Genomic DNA, 15,344 nt, shown 5'->3' on the forward strand with positions numbered 1-15,344 from the left:
TGATCTGTAGTTAGGGGGCATTTTGCAGAATCCGAGCAGGGAAAGCCCCGACGCTCCTGCTCTGTCCCACCAAAGTTCAGGAGACACGTTGCAAAAGAGAAGGGAAAGGGTTTGGAAGGTGTCCTGTGTTTGGAAATTGGGAATATCCCCAGTCAAGGTGATGGACTAATACTGAACTGTGTGTGAGGGAAGAGCTGTGGTGTCTGTCCTGGCAGGGGGTTTGGCAGCAGGAAAAACGGAGCAGGATTCCTGTTGTGCTGTTGGATCTGCACCATCTCCCAGCCCAGCTCCCACGGACTGTGGGACTGTCCAAGACAGAAACAACTCCTCGAAATACAAACACACAGCTCAATGGCCAAATCTGCCCCAGCCCAGCAGAAACACCTGGACATGCTCCTGAGCCCACACAAGTTCCTTCTCTTTTTCTTTTCCCAAATAATCCTCACCCTCTAATTCCGATTGAAAAATACCTAAAAATAGTTGCTGAGAACTCTTAATGAATTATGCAATGGACATATGCTCTCCCATCAAATCTTGATGTTTACTTGAGCTGATGTCACGCGGAAGATTGAAGCCTGGACTGTGCTGGGAATGATCCCAGCTCTGCAGAAGGATTCTGGGTCACATCTCCTCGTCTCTGAGCAGGCGTGGGAGCACCTGGGAGAGCAGATGGCTGGACAATGCAGCTCTCACTGGTGGGTTTAATTTCCCTGGATTAAGAAGCAAGTACCATGCAAGTAGTTTGATTTGCTAAAGATGCAGCAGCAACCCTGGCACAGGAAAACCTTCCAGAGCTCCGAGGACGAACCACCTTCTCCCAGAGCTTCTGGGAGTGCTGCACATCTCCTGGCAGCTCATTCACCAGCCAGTTCCCAGTTCTTGCCATTTTTATCACTTATCTTGAAGAAATATCCTGCCAAAAAAAAAAAAAAAAAAAAAAGACAATTTAAAATCTACCTTCCAACCCCTCGAAGCGTGAAGTGACTGTAAAAAAAAATAAAAAAAAAAGCAGAACAAAAATCTTTAATTTATTCTCAGTTCTTTCTGACTGCACCTCCTCGCCCTGGTGAGCTGGCAGATTTCAGACCTGCTGGCTCTGAACCAAGGTGCTCCCAGAGCATCTTCATCCAGCACTGCCTTATGCAGAGAATACACCGTGTTCCACAGAGCTGCAGCTTTCTCCTGCTGTGCTCAGCCAGGTGAGCTGGCTGCCAGCTTCCCCCTCGGCTCCTGCTCCTGCTCTCCCCTCCCAAATGCAGCTGGAGCTCCTCAGGAAGTCCCAGCTGGCAGCACTGAGCCCTGAGAACTGGAAATCTGAGCGACCATCTCCCACCAGGAGCTCTCCAGGCTGAACTTGGATGAATCTTGTCCTGAACAATAAATAAAGAGTGGAAGTATCACCCTGGAAAAGGAATTGCCAACCTTGACAGCTTCAATCTGAAAGGGATTAATTAGCCAACAGCAAAAACCCCTCTGTTCAGAGATGGATACACAGGGGTGCATTTATTCCAAGAATGTAGCTCTTGCCTTCCACGTAAATCCATTTGGAATGGGTTTATCCAGGGTGGGTACACTACATATCACTACAATTTCATCCCTAAACCACACAGATGGGAAATTACCATGAGGGGTCTGGGATTTACAATTCATAAATGAATTTTTTGTTTCTCTATAGAAGGGCACAGCAGGATTACGTGGAGAAAATTCCACATTCTTATATTGAATTCTAGTTAGGGGCAGCTTCGAGACAAAATTAACCAGAGTAGCGAATGCATTATAATAAAACAACACTGCTACTAAAATAAAAAGGGAATTACTCTGTTACTTTCACACCTATCAAATTTAGAGGAAGAAAAAAACCTCCAGTACCACTGTGTGTATTATCAGGACAGTCAATGAGACATGAAACAAGGACGAACTCCATTTGCCTGGGCAAAAAGCCCAGTTTGGAAGTAATTGCTGTAGTGGTGGAGCAGCTGCAGATACAGCCAGATCAAATCCAAAGATCAAACGCTTATTTCATTTTGATAAAAGTCATTAAACCACAAATCAACTTACTTTGGAGTACAGGCAGGAAATAACTCCGTATATACCATCTGCACATAACTCTCCCCTAATAAATTAAAGCAGTGACAGCAGATTTCTTCTGTGAAATCCCCCAAACTTATATTTCATTAGGCATCAACATCTCTCATTTAGATTTTATTTAGCAGATAAGCCCCTGCCCCATGTTTCAAAGCAGAGCAGAGGATTTCTGGGCTGAGTGGGTGTGCTGGGATTGTCTGCCTGGCCAGCTCAGGAGAGCTGAGAGCACGACAGACCCTCTGCCTTTGGGGGGAAGGAACGGCATCCAGGGCTCAGCTACAAAATCCAGGGAGCACCAGGGAAGTGGGACTTCTCCAAGGATGGTCAAACCATGAGCAAGAGCACAAGGAAAAAACGTGGAATGTGGCAGCTGCCTCAGAGCAATTTAATTATTGAAATGCACTTCCTTCAATGCCTTAGCTTGGTGATGGAATGAGCCCTTGGAGAGCTCTTGGCCATGTCCTGGGGTGCTCCAGCAGGAACAGCCTCTGGAGCTGCTGCCACCCCAGCAGACCCCTGGAGCATCCCTTGGGTTGGCAGGATTTGGGAAGAGGGATTTCCCAGCAGTGGCACCACTGATTTGGAGATTACAGACACTTAATTAACTACAGCCCATGAGGCTCCTGTGGCTTCTCCAGGGGCTGGTGGAGGTTAAGCTTGAGATCCAACACCAAGTTAAGAGCCTTCCTGTACTTAGTTAGGCTTGCTAAACTCATGTGGGCTTGGGAAGAACTTAGGACTATTTTATTAGAGCCAAATTATAACTCTGACCCTTTTTGAATAGTTTTTTATTCCCCCTTTTAGTTCATCAGGATTTAAGTGCAGAATTTTTGTACCCAGTTCTCTGCAGTTGGGCCAGAATGTGGCCCAGTTATCTGAACCTAAACCCCAAATTTCAGCTTTCATGCTGTGATTATAACAATCAACCTCCAACTCTTTCTGCCTATTTACATAATAGGTTGCTCTGGATGTCTGGACCTGCAAATCTCACACCACTGATCTCATAAAAACCTTCAGAGATCAAAGAGCTTCTTCACTTTAATAAATTAATCCATTTTTCTAGACCAGGAATCAATTCATTGATTTACTCCTAATAGACCTCCCACCAAAGGTAATTCACTGTTACCTGCACCCTTCAGAAAATCTCTGATTGGTGGATCTGGAGCTAAAAAGTTCATTATTAAAGCCATGATTAACAAAAGGTTATCCAGATAATGTAGAGCTAATGGATAGACCATGAAATTTTCATATAATTCTTTTTTTCGTGGTAATTATTTTTTATATTATAGAAGGACTCACCTACTGGTCCTTTGTTGAGCTCCCACCATTCCTGGGATGGGGTTCTGCCCACAGAGGATCCTCTTGGATTTAAGGTCAGGAACACTCATTTTTGGCAGCCCTTTGCTGTCCCACACACACTCTTTGAGTGAGTCTCCTTTTCACCTGCATTAACGACTTGATTGGAAAAATTTGCCATATAAATGGGGATTATTTCTAATCCTCACATTATTACAATTCTTCGCAGCCAGGAATGATTTTTGAAGATAAAAAGAGAAGTTTTAAATGAGTTTTGAAATATTCTTCTGAAAACTAATATAATAGCATAACTCTGGGATTTTTTTAATAAAACCCCATCAATTTGAATTACTAGATATTAATGGATTTGCTGTCTATGCTGAGCCTTGAGATGTTCTTACTTCAAGCCAAACTTTTCAAACATTAAGCAGGAAGGAAGGGAGTTAGTCTACAATGCACAGTCATCAGGAGAGCGAGGCAGAGTCAGGCTACCAAAGGTGATGATATGAATAATGACATTTCTGCTGCAGGAATTTAATTAGACTGAAAAAGAATTTGTAGTAAAGATGTCACAACAGCTCAAGACAAAATGAAAATCAGTCCAAAGACATTCAGGCCCTAATTAGTTTGGGAGGAGTAGATTAAAGATAAACCTGGAGAAATTGGTGGAGTGACTGGCTATTAGGTGCCAGGAGAACGTGGATTGTCACTGTGGATTTCTCACTTTCAGTGCTTTTAGAGAAGACCAAGTGGAGGAAGAAAAAAAAAGATAAAAACACAGGAGCTGATTTCTTTCCATTCTTGAAACAATCAAACATTTTTGCTTTCAGTAAACCCATTGACAGTCACGAGCCTTGGTTGTTGACACTGATTTTTTTTTTTTCCTGAACATGCTGAAATAATGAGCTGGGTGACACCTTGGTTATATATGGAAAACAGCAGCTCTGTGTACACACAACATTCGATTTATGTGCAGTGCCTTTTGAAAAACGAGGGAAAAAGGTCTTTCTGATCAGCCACAATAAGTTATTTTCTCAGCGTTTTCTCGTTCTGTGCAAGACAAATGAAAGGAATAACAAAGCAGGATGTTCACAAAAGAGCCAGGATGGGTTTCAAGCTCCGGTGATTGATCTGGATGTGCTCACATTGAGGGAAGAAGAAAAGGAATCTATGCAAAACATTTCGCAGTCACCACTAAATGGATTGCAAAGCTGTGGGATTCTGCAAGAGCTTTTCCAGCCCTGCCTGGCTCCGGGATGTCCTTGATGTCTGTCGGGGGTGTCTGGCTGCTTCCCACCCCCACTAGAGCCAACAGCAAACTCTTGATGACTTTTCACAACACAGTCCTAGAGTTCCAGACTGGTTTGGGTTGGAAGGATCTTAAAGCCCATCCCATTCCACCCCTGCCATGGGCAGGGACACCTTCCACTGTCCCTGGTTGCTCCAAGCCCTGTCCAACCTTGCCTTGGACACTTTCAATATATTGACCAAGCAAAAATAGAAGTCAAACACTTGGGTCACCCAAAAAACCTCATTTTATGTTCTTATTAAAGGCAGAGACCTGAAGGAGGAAGCAGGTTCACCAGACCAAAATCCTGGGAAGTTGCCAGCTCTGAGCAGCTTATCTCTCCAATATCACCATGACCCTCCGAATCCTCATTAATTCCCACAAATTCTCTCCCTGACTAAGGTGTGAAAGCAAGTCATGGAAGTGGCCCATCCTCCATGGCTCAGTACTATTCATTTAGAACAAAAAGTAGGGGGGAAAAATCCAGAAAAGACAATAATGTCCTGTCTGCCTGATTTGGAGAAGGGATCTCACCCCTGCATCCCATGGCATGGATTTAACAATCAGGTTTGATTTCACAGAATACATTTGCTTCTATTTTATCCCAAATGGAACAGACTCAGCCAATTAGGGAAATTCAAAATTAGGCAGAAAATACATTTAGTAGAAAAAGAATGGGAGCAGAGGCAATTTTGAGTTGTGATTCAACTACATCCCTGCTTTAAACAATTCCTGCATCAAACACGAGCACAGTGAACAAGGAAAACAGAAGCTGTCCAAAATTTGCATCCAAAGGGGTTAATTTTTTATTATTATTATTATTATTATTTTACTTATTATTATTATTATTTATTGCAAACTTGATGCAGGCACCTCAATCCTCATTTCCCCTCTAAACAAACACCCCCCAGCTGTGCCAGACCCCACCTGGGCACACCCTCAGTGCCTCCTCAGCACCAACACACTGGGGCTTAAACAGAAGCATCCTGCACTCTGGAACTGTTCAACAATTCCTGCCTGTGACCTTCCTCAAGGACAGGGATATTTCCCCCCTCTTCAGGGCAGTGCCAAATGCTGTTCTCAGCCTGTCAGTGCATATGGTGCTCCCCATGCCAGCCCAGTGCCATCCCTGTGCCACATCCCTGCTGGCCCCGGGCTCTCAGGGCAGGTGCAGCAGCAGACTGTGCTGTGCTGCTCATTCTGCTCCATTATTCACTCTCCACACTCCTCTCCCTGGCTCCACTCATGCTGTTTCCCTCTTTGCTGCATTGTTAAACCAGAGTATGAAAAGCATCCTTCAAAAAGTTACATCTGCCAGGCTTTTCTTTTCACCTTCTGCAGTGTCATAGAATACTTTGGGTTGGAAGGGACTTTTAAAAGCATCCAACCAAGCACCAAAATAAGGTTTTTCACCTGTATTTAAACCCTTTTCATTATGGAAAGGGAGTAAATTACATGACACACATCAGCAGTATGAAAGAATGTACTGCTGTGAATTTTGGAGCCCAACTCCCCCAGCCAGTGGGCAGAGGGATTTTGTCTCACCAGCACATGGGACTGATGACACTTTCTTCAAACCTCACTTTGCTTTGGTTTCTTTATTAGAATCAAGGGAGATTTCTGAGCGAGGAGCCAAAGCAAAGGGTCAGAGGGTGGGGAGCTGCAGGAGGTCAGCACTGACACCCCACACCCTCCTGCTCCAGGGCACCTTCTCAGCAGCCTCCTGAAGGGACCCCCAAGGACCATCCAGTCCAACCCTCAGCCCTGCACAGGCCCACCCCCAAGGGTCACACCCTGTGCCCCAGAGCATCATCCAAACCCTCCTGGGCAGCCTTGGGGCTGTGCCCACTGCCCTGGGGAGCCTGGGCAGTGCCCAACCACCCTCTGGGGGAAGAACCTTTTCCTGAGATCCAACCTGACCCTGCCCTGACACAGCTCCAGCCCTTCCCTGGGTGCTGTCCCTGCTCACCCAGAGCAGAGCTCAGTCCCTGCCCCTCCTCTGCCCCTCACAAGAAGTTGTAACTGCAATGAGATCTCCCCTCAATCTCCTCTTCTGTCCTGGAAGCTCAGCAGGATGGAGAAAAACACAATTCTTCCATCATGAGAGGTAGAGAAGAAGGAAACCATGGCAGAGATGAAGCAGCACCAGAGGCTTGTGCTGGATGAGGAGCTGTCAGCATTTCTGGGAACAACACCTCCATGCATCCCTCACACTGTGTCTCTCCCTGCATGGAGAATCCCTCTCCCTAACCTCTGGAGAACTAGAGGCACAAAAAGGAAGGTGCCACAGCAGCCAACTGCACTGTGCAGCCTCTGGAGGGGGAGATCTGACTGTGCTGGCCCAGCCCTGGCTGTTCAAAGGACACTCAGAGCTCCCCCCCTGCCCTGACATCTCCTCACATCACTCAGCCAACACCAAGAGCATCTCTGAAAGCCCAGTTCACTCAAGGCTCCTATTTCAATGTCAAGATCCAAGTCAGAGCAGAGGGTTTGGAGTTTATTCTCTTTAACATCTTCTGTAAAATTAATTACTGGTCACTTGACAAAATAAATTGACCTTATAATAAGGTTTCTGAAAATGCAATTGGTGTAGTTCATTAAATTATTCTCTGTACACAGTATCAAGTTCTTTCCTGCCTTACACCTCCCCTAATGCTCTACTCAGAGAGTGTGAGGCTGGAAGAATTTAACCTCTAATATATAAGTGGGATGCACTTATTTCCCTGGGGAGCTGACCTGATCCAGAGCATTGGCTATTTATAGCACATTTGAAAATAAATTGTGAGGGAAAAGAGTGAAGGGCTATTGGGAAAGGCTCTATTTGTTGAAAAAACTGGAAAAAAAGGTAATATAGCTGTGGGTTCCCATCCAAAGTTACCTTCACAGTGTGCTATAAACTTTAAATTATTACTCAAACTGTGTAACTCAGAACTAAGGCAACTCCAGCAATCCCAGAATGGTTTGGGTTGGAAAGGACCTTAAAGCCCATCCAGTGCCACCCCCTGCCATGGGCAGGGACACCTTCCACTAGCCCAGGTTGCTCCAAGCCCCGTCCAACCTGGCCTTGGACACTTCCAGGGATGGGGCAGCCACAGCTTCTCTGGGCAACCTGTGCCAGGGCCTCCCCACCCTCACAGGGAAGGATTCCTTCCCAATATCCCATCTAAATCCACCCTCCTCCAGCTTAAAGCCATTCCCCTGTCCTGTCATTCCAGGCCCTTGTAAAGTGCCACATGAGCAGACAGACCTCCCAGCTGTTCTCTCACCAGTCCAACCCCGAACATTTCCTCCCTCTCTGGCCTCCAGGATTTGAGGCCATGGCTCAGGAGCAGTTCCCTCCTGCAGGAGATGCCTCACCCCCACTGCAGGACGGTGAGATGGTCTCAGAGATGTTCCCCAGCTCAGAGCTGTGACACAGCAGGATGATGATGAGAGTACACAGTGCATCTGGGACAGCAGCCCTGGAGAATTCCCTCCTGGAAGGAAGGAGCTGGCTCACTTCACACCAGCATCCAGCACGGACAGCCAGGGAGGGAGGACCAGGAGCAAACAACACAGTGAAGTTATTTGGCAACACAGATGGGCCCTGAGTCATTTCTTGGATCTGCCTTCAAACACAGTGTGACAGTCAGAGCTACAGTCAGGATTTGGAAGAGCCTGGCAAGGAGCAGACAGTGATAAATGTGCCAAATATCCTCTGACCTTCTCACTGTCCTGTTTTCCCACTGCTCAGCCCTGCCTGTTGCAGTCACTGTCAGCCAACCAAGTGGCACCACTGCAGCCCCAGGGACCACTTCAGTTATTGGCCTGGAGGGGTTTTATTAAAAAAACAATCCAGGAGAGTTGAGGAAAGCTCAGTTTAAGCTGACTCACTGGATAACCTTTCTGAATCACAGCTGCACTCAGCCTGGAGCAGAGGAACCATCAGGAACTTCCATCACTGATTCCCACAGACACAGATTTCCAAGCATTCCTCGTGAGCCCAGAGCATCACCTGCTCATGGCACTGCTTCTCTCCCTGCCACATTCCAGCTGGCAAGCCCAGAAGATGGTCCCAGGCAATATCTGCCCACGGAGAAACTTGACAGCGTCGGTCGGTGCATCAGTCGTGGGGGACACAACTCAAGCAGAGAAGGGAGATGTTGCTTCAAAAGGAACTCCAGTTCTGTCATTCATGCTTTTCTGGAGAGCTGTGAGCATTTGGCCCCTTTCACTCTTCTTGCTCACTTTTATCAGCAGGGAAGACCAGCCAGAATGGCACTTGAACAGAGAGCAGCTCAAAGCCACCACACCAACTTCTGTGGTGAACTATTGATAGAAGACTCTGGAACATGAGGACAAGTTTAAAACCACTCTGTTTTTTATACAAAAATCTCTTTTTTTCAACTGTGGCCTGGTGGTGCCAGGTCAGTTTTCTTTTCTTTTTCGAAACTTTTCAAAATAGGCAAATATATCTTGTGAAAAATTTCAAAATAAATTTTTTTTTTCAGTTTGAGGTCTTTAAAATTTCTTCCCCACTTGTCATTTTCAGCAGTACCTTGTGAAAAAAAAAGGTGCAGGAATATCTTTTTATTATTCTGAAGACATTATAACTTTTCAATCTTCTTTATCCTGTGGCAAAAAAGGAAAAGGACATAAAACAAATTGGAGGAAGAAATTTCTCGCACTAGAGTTACCCAAAGCCATGATCAATGTTCTTCAAACAGGAAAACCAGAAGAAATCAAAGGCTTTCATGAAACATTCATTGGAACAATATGCTGACAAAATAGTTTTTCAGTCAAAACTTTTCCCTGGGCCTACTTAACATGGCACGTGTGTGTTCAGGATCTTGTTTCTGGAGTACCAGAAGGCCAGAGGGGTTTGTCTCATTTAGCTGCTTTTTTTCTTTCAGAGCAGACTCTACATTTCCTTTGAGGTCTCTGCAGTCACTTCATGGAGCTGCAGAAACTCTGCCTCTCCTGGATGTGCTGACCCAGAGGCTCCTCAGCTGGAGGAGCACGGGCACAGTGGTGCTCCCACACCCCACAGCTCCAACTTGGGAAGTCCCTCCGTGACCAGAAATCACATCTGAACCCACCCAAGGACACCCAGCCCGGGCTCCTGCCCTGTCCACACACTGGGCCTTCCAAACCTTGGTGGTGCAGAGGTTTTGCTTCTGGTTGGATGAGCTGTGAAGCTGTTGTATGCTGACAGTCAGAGAAACTTGCTGTAACCAGGTAAAAATCATGGTGAAGGATCTCAAGGGGCATCCCAGAAGCCATCACTAATTATTTGGTATCTAACGAATGACACAATTTGCTTGTTGACCTCCTTGTCAAACTATGCAGAGCTCAAACTAATTAATAAAAAGCTGAAATTACCAAGGGTCTAAGAGGTTTTGCTCAACTTTGACTCAAGGTGGTGCCTACAATGACTCTGGCACGTTGTGAGCTCAGTGACACAGCCCAGAACACAAAGTGCTGCTCAGATGAACTTGGCAGGGTGATGTGAGTGAAACATCCTGGCCTGAAGCTTTGCCACCTTGCTGGGATAACATCCAACCCTCATGTCAGGGATAACATCCAAGCCCTCGTGTCCAGCCACACCAAGCAGGGTGAGGAGGGAGCAGATCCTCGTTAGAGCTCGTTAGTGAGCACGGACCATCCTGGGCAGGGACACTCTGACCCCCAGCCAGGAAGGGCCAGCCTGCCTTTGTACCAGTGACTAAACCCAGTGACAGCTCAAACCATCCCTGCTGCTGTCAGGGAAGTGTCTCAGACGTGGGTTTTTCTGAATCACTCATAGACTTGAGAGCCCTCCTGGGCTCTTCAGGGACAAATGAAACCTTGTGCAGGTTCTGAAGTGGCTCAAGTGTCTAAAACCTGTGTGTGCATTGCAACCACAGCACACCCCCACCAAGGGTGGCCAAAGTGGAGGATGTCTTCCACAGAGAACACACTCAACTGCTTCCCTGGAGCTCTCTCTTTCTCCATTTCACCTTTTATTGACAGATGCAAAGCAAGCCTAATGAACTATTGATAACCCTGGCACAAAGGATTATTAGACAAAGCAATTTCATTTTGGGGGCATTGATTTGCGTGTCACGAGCAGAGTACAAATGAAAATGGGAGTTAGGATGGATGAAGTTGAATGCTAAACAGGGTGTCATCCTGCTTATTCCTAATTCCTGCCCTAAATGCACTTATAGATACGTTTACCTGTACCTCTCTATATTCTATATAATTCTAGATATACTTGCAGATTTTCTTGATAGCTCATGGTATTTGGAAAGAAACTTAAAGCGACTCAAAGAATAAAACAAGGCTGATGTTCTGAATGGCACAAACAGGACAAAACATCACAGTCAATAGTTGAATTTCAACCAGTGACTCCCAAACACCCAAAAAAGAGATGTCTAGGCACAGATGGAATCCACAAGTGACACTGTGTGACAAGAAGGGGTTTGTCCTAACCCAGCTCAAACAGAGTGTATTAACTGAAATTTGCTGGCCTGAGAGGGAGAGGCTGGGACAGAAGGATGGGTTTGACTGCCTCACCCCACAGACCTGCTGACCCTCAGCCACAGCCTCATGGAGAGCTGGAGCCCAGGCAGGGCCAGCAGAGCTGCTGATCAGCATCTGTGAGGGAATCACCCCTGATCCTGAGCTCCAGGCACACACAGCAGCCAAATTTTAATTCTCCTCTGCTGTGGCATTCGGTGACATTTAATTTGAAGGCAACTGCTGTGAAGGGCTGTGTAACCCAGGAGGGATTATGGAAACAGAAGTGAGATTTGTCCTCTTACCCTGGTGAATCCACAGGGAAATTTCAAATTCTAAGACGTTGAGACTTGATTTTGCGGGCTTTCCACTGGCAAGTAGGAGCCAGCACCCATTTCTGCCTTGAAAAGCTCTCTCCAGCTCTCCTGGTGAGTGATCAATCACCTCCTAAAGGCACTGCCAGTGGCCTCTCCATCAGCACAATTAATCCCTCCAGATCACAGGCTGAGATAAAACAATATGAAGGGCACCTACCCAAGTGTTCTGACAGTGCTAAGCCAAAAGCAATCCTCAGGATTTCCAGGAGAAGCCTGTTCCACTTGTGCTTTCAGTCTGGAAAATAATAAAATAAAACTGCACTTTAATAAACTTTCAGAGGAAAAAGGTTGGTTGGTTTTTTTTTTAATACAAGCCACAATAACAGGACATTTGCCCTTCCTTAGGCTCTGTTACACACGACACTCAAAACCCACCTCCAACACTCCAGGGATTAAATTATTTTCTGGAAGCCAACTCGTTCCCATCATTATTACTGGTATAAAGCTGGGAGGTTTTTTGCTCCCCCATTTTTATTTTTTTTTTCCCAGCGCTAGAAATAGATTAAACTGACACTTCAGGATGCTGAGCTGCAGTTTCAGCTGAGCTCTGTGGCTCACAGAGATTTATCAAAAATGACAAGATTCCACATCTAGGAGATGTCTCATAGTGCCCAGGAGCTCCAAGAAGATGCAGCAGTTACAAGAGTAACCAGAGAGAAATGAGAAAAGTGTTAGAAAAAGAAACATGTGGTCCTTGGAAATCAAAGCCCTGACAGGAGTGGGAGATGCTGTACTGATCAGAACTGGCCATTAGTGGGCAAAGAATCACCTTCTGCCTCCTCCAAGTGAAAAAAACAGGGAAAGCAGCCTTTCTTTTCACTCCAAGGGCTGTGATACACTTCCTGGCAGGTACCTGTCAGAGCCTGTGAGCTGCAGAGATGTTCTGTTCCATTTGCAAACAGTGTGGAATTAGCTGAAAGTGATGAGTGCCTGTTTAGGATCAATTCTTCTGAGTTAAACCATCCCTGCAACAGCAAAACATAACAGTCCATAAGTGCATTCTCCTCTTCACCCACGTGCATGTACAGCAAATTATGATCTACTTGAGAAAAGTTAGGAAAAAATTGGAATATCTGGACGGTAAATGCTTATGAACCACAAAAAATCACCTCCTGGTCATAATCAGCCTTTCCTTGGACAGCCCATCCTGGCTGAGAACCACCTTGCACCCAGACTGCAGCACTGCCACTAAAACTGGTACATTACAGGGGATGGAGGCACTGATGGAGACCAGATCCTACCTGAGCAGAAGCAGCAGCATCCTCTGAGGATCTGGAGCAGGACCAAGTCCTTCCTCTGAGATCAAATATCAAGATAAACCCCCTGGGGCTGTTCCCAAGTCAATCAGAGCTCTGCAGGAAGGGGCTGGAGCTGGAGACAAGGGCAGTGAGAGGAACCACAGCAAGACATGAGCACACTCATAAATAATGATTCTGAGAAGCACCTCTAAGAGACACTTATTACCAAGCAATAAGTTGCATAACAAAAAGAGATCTGAAAAAGAAACCTCCATATTAAAAAAGTTCTGCCCTCAGGTAGGATGTTGTAGGTTTCCCAATTCCTTTACAGAGGTCAAAGGCAAATTTCTCCATGAAGAAACAATGCCCCAACCATCTTCCCCTCCCTCCCATGAGCCAGGGTCTACTCCTGTAGAGATCTGGAAACAGCCTGAAGGAATTAGGCTAATCCAGACAAGAGTGAAATGGAAATAACTCCCACAAGACCTTTGGGAAAACTTAATCCAATCTTCTCTTGTGAACCAGATATTATTCCCCTTTTACTTGCCTTCAGTGGTGATAAAGTGCAGACAGAGGAGATAAGGGACTCACACACCTCACATTTCACCACTCGCAGTAAATACACTCCTCGCCTTCGCTTATCTTCCAGCCTGGTATGGATTTCCTTTTAGTAACCTCCTGAATTACAATCAAATTATACTTTCAGGGCCATTGAATTGCGTGGCTTGCAATACCTTAATGGCTTCTGTTCTGGCTGCTCAGAACAGAAGTAATCCCTGTCCTCTCCCATATTTCAGCGGGAGTTAAGGACGTGCCTCGGTGCTGGGCAGAACAGCCAGGCCTTCCCTCCACAGGGCAGGTGCCCAGCAAACAGGGCACAGGCCACTGAGCTGCTCCTGGAAGAAAAATGTTAATAGTGGATGTTTCTTCTTTAGCCTTGCAGTGACAGAGCAGGGTTTGGATGGCCCAGTAACTCCCCAAACTCTTTCAGACGTGTTCAATGTGATTTAATGGCTCACAGTCCATACACCGGGTGCCAACTGCTCTGCAAAGCATTTGGGAATAAATGGAAGTATTAATGCCCAGAAATGGTGCAGAGTGCCCCATTCCTCCTGCCACCACTGACAGCAGAGCTGTGAGATGTGCTTTTATCCTGCAATAAAGAAGTGGTTGCTTTGTTAGTGATGTGCTGCGCAGCAAAGGGAATGCGGCGTGTGCTCTGTAGCTGTGCTGCTGAAATCAATGCCTGAATTATGGAAACGTTTAGGGAAGTGAAATAGGAGAGAGGGAGAATAAACACAGCCTAAAAGTCTAAGTTGTCAGCACTGATCGCTCTCCCCTGCCATTTGGAAAGTCAGGATGGTGTCCAAGGTAAATGTGCTGAGCTGGCAGAAGTCAGTTCAGTGCACAGCTGTTCTCCTCCTCCTCCTCGTTCCCCTGCCAAGGACCCAACATGGAAACCAGGAAACAGTTCTCTATTCATTTTACTCACCCAGGACCAAGCTGAGGTTATTGCACATCTCCCCTCCTGTGCTTGTTTGCAGCCAGAACATCCCCTCACCTCACAGTGATCCTCTGGCCACGATTTCCAGTCATCGGCTTCTTCTTCGACTGGGCAGACTGGGGGAGAGGCACTTGTTTGGCTCTGGAAATCAAATATTTATGGGTGCTTTATGCTGACTTCAAATAACTTTCACAAGTAATTTTTCCTTCTCCCTCCTCCAGTATGCATCTGCTATCAGGTAATTATACTGAGGAACAAAATAACTACTTCTAAAAGGTATTTCCTAATAAAATAACTTCTTCAACAAGGTATTTTTCCCAGTGCAGTTCAATGAATACATGAATAGGCAAGTAAGTGGTAGATTAAGGGATTGTTGACATAATCAAGTAAGAAATAAAACAAGGTATTGAGGTTTTGAGATTATGCTTTGAAACAGTGGATGAATTATCTGCAGCTGAAAACAGGTTCTTTTTGGAGGGTGTATACGACATCTCCAGAAAAAGATCAGAGTAGGTATCTCTGAGAACTTCCTGCACCTATAGGATACTAGAGTTATTTAAATAATTAAAAAAATCTGATTAGAAGACAAAGTATGTAGAAAAATTGCTTAACTTCCAGTAGTGATGACTCTGTACCAGTTAAAATAAGTGCCACACCATCCCCAAACACAGAGTAACTGGAATAAACAGGAACTGCAGAGACAGGATAAGGGGGAACAGCTTCAAACTGACAGAGAGCAGGTTTAATTACAAAAAATTCTTTCCTGTGAGGGTGGTGAGGGGCTGGAATTCTCAGAGAAGCTGTGGCTGCCCCATCCCTGGAAGTGTCCAAGGCCAGGTTGGACGGGGCTTGGAGCAACCTGGGATAGGGGAAGGTGTCCCTGTCCATGGCAGGGGGTGAGACTGGATGGGCTGTAAGATCCTTCCAACCCAAACCATTCCATGATTCTCTAAATTGAAAAATTTCTATTGGTTTGAGCAAACCCCCTTTTGCTGTGGGTGTTCCCCCCTGTGCTCAACATCTTGGAGACCAAGAGCACCTACAAGGCAGCAGTGATTTAACAGAGATTATTCTTG

The 15,344-nt window shown here is 45.8% G+C and overlaps 1 long non-coding RNA gene across 2 annotated transcripts; it reads right to left on the bottom strand.

The window, feature by feature from the left end:
* Positions 1-378: 378 nt before the first annotated feature.
* On the bottom strand, positions 379-14,444 carry LOC113945935. 2 transcript variants are annotated; one of them, XR_003527222.1, is made up of 6 exons: positions 14,257-14,444; positions 12,768-12,897; positions 12,380-12,491; positions 11,684-11,761; positions 3,385-3,528; positions 379-913 (listed from the first exon to the last, which is right to left on the bottom strand). It is a non-coding gene; the product is annotated as an uncharacterized LOC113945935 (long non-coding RNA). The 2 variants fall into 2 exon arrangements; XR_003527221.1 differs by having other exon boundaries at positions 12,768-14,444.
* Positions 14,445-15,344: the final 900 nt, after the last annotated feature.

Source organism: Corapipo altera, unplaced genomic scaffold (genome assembly GCF_003945725.1).
Source record: "Corapipo altera isolate COAL_440 unplaced genomic scaffold, ASM394572v1 55, whole genome shotgun sequence".
In the NCBI taxonomy this organism is placed as follows: domain Eukaryota; kingdom Metazoa; phylum Chordata; class Aves; order Passeriformes; family Pipridae; genus Corapipo; species Corapipo altera.